Raw genomic sequence first — 5,000 nt, 5'->3', positions numbered from 1 at the left:
GACAACCGATCAGTCTGAATACTCTACGGCAATGAGATATATGGACAGGAAAAGATTATTTTATTTTTTATTTTCAATTTATGCTTTCATTTACTCTTTCAGCACACTTTTAGTAATTTCCCTGTGACTTAGTATTTTCGTTACCATATTCTGCATAAAAAAACTATGATATCTACGTTTTTATTATTAAAGATAGTTATTTAATCGCCTCATTTACTTGTTCTCCACGAGGTATTCATCAGCAAATAAACTTGCAAGTCATTAACGCGTCTGACACAGTTATGACTTGTATTGATGCTGGGGAAGGGAAATGCCATTTCTTTGCAAGTAATGATCAGCAAAATTAAGAAACGATGTGTTTGGTCAACAACTGGATGGGTGCCCACCAAGAAATGACCACGAATATTATGGCACAGGGACTTACAAACGCCCCTGGAGGGTAACACCATCTATTACCACTCACCCTAAGAGACAAGAGCGATAGTTTGGGATGAAGTTGCTAGCTTTATAGCCTTCGCCATCTCGAGTGGTACCCACGGCAGATGACACAACGGCTTTTAACAGAATGAGTCTATATTATTATTATTATTATTATTATTATTATTATTATTATTATTATTATTATTATTATTATTATTCAGAAGATGAAATCTATTCATATGGAACGAGCCCACCAAAGGGGCCAATGACTTGAAATTCAAGCTTCCAAAGAATATGGTCTTCATTAAGAAGTAAGAGCAGGTAAAGGGAAATACATAAAGAAAAGATCCCACTAGTTATAAAAGAAAAACTAAATTAATAAATAGATAAAAATGCAAGTATAGTATTAGGGTAATAATGCATCGCAACTTCGCTTGAACTTCTGAAGAAGTTCCAATTGCACGACTTCCTCTGGGAGGCTGTTCCAGGATCCCATATTGCTCCACCCTCGTCCAGGATTCAATGCTCTTCTTTATAGACAACCAGCACAGTTTTTTTTTTTTATTTGAGGGGGTGGCAGGTTGGAGGGGGGCCGCCTTTCTCTACTTAGTTGTCATTTTCATTTCGTCTCTGCTATAGACTACAAAAAATGGTGTACGTGTATCTTTTTGTAAATATTTCATTTACAAAAGAATTCAAAATACCTGAAGATTTTGTATCTTAAAAAATTCCCAAAACTTAATCATGTAGTCTGCCTTAAGCAAAATTCAACTGATATCACTGAATTTAACTTAAAGAACAAATCTCTCTCTCTCTCTCTCTCTCTCTCTCTCTCTCTCTCTCTCTCCACCCAAAGCTTATCCAGCCTCCAGGGACCAATCCTTGACTGAGGTTACGTTTATTCTTAAAACTCTTAAAAATCAGAATGAGATATGCAATAGAAACCAAGGACTTGAAAAGCACCGCCTGTATCTCCTTGGAGATCTTGCATTTTTCCATTATCCAGAGCCTCTCCTCCTCCTCCTCCACTGCAAGAAGCCCTCGCCGGGATGAGATCTGAAATTCAATTACTTTTTGAGCTCTTGAGCAATCCGAGTTAACCCAAAGGCCAATGAGACCTCGTGATTGAATAGCGGAACGGGAGGAGGCTCGCAGCCGATATCACAGCGTTAGCTTGCTGTGCTAAGAGAGGACGGGGCTGTGTAACGAAGGATCTGCGAAGGATCAGGGATGTTACATGAAGGACTTTGTAAGATTTCAAAGGAGGATGCTGTGTAACGGAGAGGCTGGGTATGAAAAAACAAATGCTTGAATAGGTGAAAAAATGTAAATTGAAGGGCAAAGAATGACAACTGACTAATCTGTCAAGGTCAGTGGCTTTAATTTTAACGAAGTTTCTCTAAGAGAGAGAGAGAGAGAGAGAGAGAGAGAGAGAGAGAGAGAGAGAGAGAGAGAGAGAGAGGAAATAAATTCTTAAAGCAAAAACGTCCATTGAGTAAATGCATCAATGAGGGGTAAATGGATTATAAATAAACATGTATTAACCTTTTTTAGAACATATCTAAATTACAGACAAATCTTTTGACAAATCAGAAGGATAGGAAAGAAAAAAATGATAGAGGAGTGAGATAGTTTTTATGAGAAATCACACAACATTTTATCCAGCAGTTAAAAGACTCACGCAAAAAAAAAAAAAAAAAATCCCCTCATTTATCTCTCTTAAATCTCATATATACAGGTGCGTTTTATCACCCTACGAAGTAGAGCATTACCTCGCAGTAGGTGGGCTTCTTGTGGTTGAATCACCTCAACGCGGTGTCATTCCCCAGGAACCCTGAAAGTTGGCTAATGAGACCTTGAGATCTCCTCCCCGTAGCGGGTCCAACAGGTGACGCTCTAAGCTGCAAAGAAGGAACACTGAACAACTGCCCTGCTGATGTTGAAGCCTCAGGTCCCGTTCCTCACATTCGCGTCTCCAGATTCGACGAAATGAAGGTGCTTTGAAATGTATTCCAGAGAAAACATTTCTGGAACGATTCAAATGTTCCTGGAACCCTTGCTTATGTCATAAACTTCAACTGAAGAATATCGGAAAACTGCGCTACCGGTGAAACTCCTTCTTTTAAGATGGCGTGTCTTATACCCTCTTCCAGATGCCCGTCAGTACTGGGAACCCCATTCTAGAATCCAGTATCTGGCGGAGGCGCACAACCTTATCATTTTGGCAATCAGTGACGCTGATTTGACGTTTATATATATATATGTGTGTATATATATATATATATATATATATATATATATATCTATATATATATCTATATTATATATTATATATATATAGAGAGAGAGAGAGAGAGAGAGAGAGAGAGAGAGAGAGAGAAGACTGAGGGGGTGGGGAGTGGGGGAATATTACGATAGCTCTGCTGTTTCCAAGAATTCTGAGGCTAGAAAGTCAACGAAACATATTACACTTTCCTAAAACAAATGCTTTCCTGTCTGCCAGAAAACGAAATTACCAGAGAAAACTACAGGAATGAACCACAGATGGTTGGAATTATGGTCAGAAAAGACATCTGTCGATGGGGACTAACTCTCTCTCTCTCTCTCTCTCAAGATCTTTCTGAGGTGATCTTCCTCTTTCGCTCTCATGGGACCTCACAAGATCTCTCTGAAGTAATCTAATTTCTCTCTCTCTCTCTCTCTCTCTCTCTCTCTCTCTCTCTCTCTCTCATGGTACCTCAATACATGATTGAAGTAATCTACTTTTTCGCTCTCTCTCTCTCTCTCATTTTATTTCCACATAGCGCAGTACATAGGTTTTTGTAGGGAGACACTTTACTCTCTCTCTCTCTCTCTCTCTCTCTCTCTCTCTCTCTATCTCTCTCTCTCCTCTCTTCTCTCTCTCTCTTCATTTTATTTCCACATAGCGCAGTACATAGGTTTGTAGGGAGACACTTTACACTCTCTCTCTCTCATCTCTCTCTCTCTCTCTCTTCTCTCTCTCCTTTGGGAAACCACACGATCTGTCTAACGTGCATTCCTTTCAAAATCAAGATGAATCAGACCTACCAGCCGAAGGTTCTTCTCCCACTAATAAGACATGATACGAACATATGACTTTGACTGTCAGGAAATATATTATTAGTAAAAAGGAATTAAATAATCATTAAGGAAAAAGGAAAAACTGAAAGTACAGAGCTACTGAGGAAGCTTTCCAATCAAAGAAAGTAGCAGAAAACACCGATGTGGGAAACATAATAAAAATGCAATACAATGCAAATGAAAATAACATATGAAGATCACGAAATCAACAAACAAACAAATTCAGATGTATAAACAATGAATTTCAGAATGTTTCGGTGCAGCATATGCCAGTCTTTTGAAGTTTAAGGAAAGCTACATTGACAGCTTTTGTTTATTTATTTATATATTTAGGTCTTATCTATTTCATCTTTGTTTATATTTATTTATGAGCATATTTTCCCTTTTTTGTTTTGTTTTAGTTTCGATAGTTTTAATTTAAAGGCTTCTGTAGTGGACGCTGGGTAAATATATCATTAGGTTCAATAAAGGAATTGCAGTCGATAATAATAATAATAATAATAATAATAATAATAATAATAATAATAATAATAATAATAATATCAAGGTACATATAAGGCAACTACAGCACAGCTATTTTTCGTTGCACGAACCTCGGGATGACTGATTCCTATAATGCAGAGCGGTGACTTCAACTTGTGCAAATAATCATCCACATTTGCCGTAGTACACGAGAAGAGAATATTCTTGAAGAATAACGTTCCAAATCTCCGATTTTGCAATATCCAAAAAAGAAGAGGAAACCGTTGGATTCTATGTCCAAAAGTGGTTAATACCTTTCCGTTTTAAGGCAGACGGAGTAGCACATCAAAAGAGGTTTATTAACTGAAAAAAAAAACAATCAGAATAAAATTAATAATCAATAGAATAAAAATTCCAGAAAAAAAAGTTAGAGGGTAAAAAAAGCTTTGTTGACGATATAACACTATAAAAGTTCCAAAGCTCCAGATCACCCCCACCCCCCCCCCCAGCCCCCGCCCCGCCACCCCACCTTACATCGTACTTATGACGAAGAGTGTAAGCAAAATCAATTCCTATAGTACTTGGCGGTGATTTCAGCTACTGCAGATAGTTATCCCAAACTTCCTTAGGTACATCAAAGAGAGGAATTCCTTGAAGAATGAAGTTCTGAATTCGGATTATGCAAAATCCAATAAAGGAGAGAAAGTAATTGGGCTCTATACCCTTCCGTTCCAACAAGCATAGGGAGTAACAAATTATAAAAAAAAAAAAAAAAAAAAAAAAAAAAAAAAAAAAAAAAAAAAAAAAAAAAAACTCAGAATGAAAACAAAATATGTGGTCGAAAGAAAGGCTACGTAAGATAAATGAATAAATTAACAACTTGAAATAACAGAATAAAAAAAGTTAATAATCAAGAGAATAAAAATTTCAGAAGAGTTAGCCACCCCAACCCCACCCCCAGCCATCACCTGCGTATTTATGACGAGAGAGCGGCAGAGTGAAAGAGAAAACCATTC

The 5,000-nt window shown here is 37.3% G+C and overlaps 1 protein-coding gene across 4 annotated transcripts in view; it reads right to left on the bottom strand.

Moving 5' to 3' along the window:
- LOC135207865 (uncharacterized) overlaps positions 1-5,000 on the bottom strand; it is a 174,494-nt gene that overhangs the window by 103,988 nt on the left and 65,506 nt on the right. Inside the window, exon 3 of one of the 4 annotated variants that reach the window (XM_064239758.1) lies at positions 4,116-4,347. The exons of the other annotated variants lie outside the window; for them this stretch is intronic. The gene's annotated coding sequence lies outside the window, so the exon portion shown is untranslated. The remainder of the gene's footprint in view (positions 1-4,115; positions 4,348-5,000) is intronic. 4 annotated transcript variants of the gene reach the window in all.

The sequence above is a fragment of the Macrobrachium nipponense genome, chromosome 11, assembly GCF_015104395.2.
Source record: "Macrobrachium nipponense isolate FS-2020 chromosome 11, ASM1510439v2, whole genome shotgun sequence".
NCBI classification, from domain to species: domain Eukaryota; kingdom Metazoa; phylum Arthropoda; class Malacostraca; order Decapoda; family Palaemonidae; genus Macrobrachium; species Macrobrachium nipponense.
The sequence above is the reverse complement of the archived record's forward strand: the minus strand, read 5'-3'. Positions and strand labels throughout refer to the sequence as shown.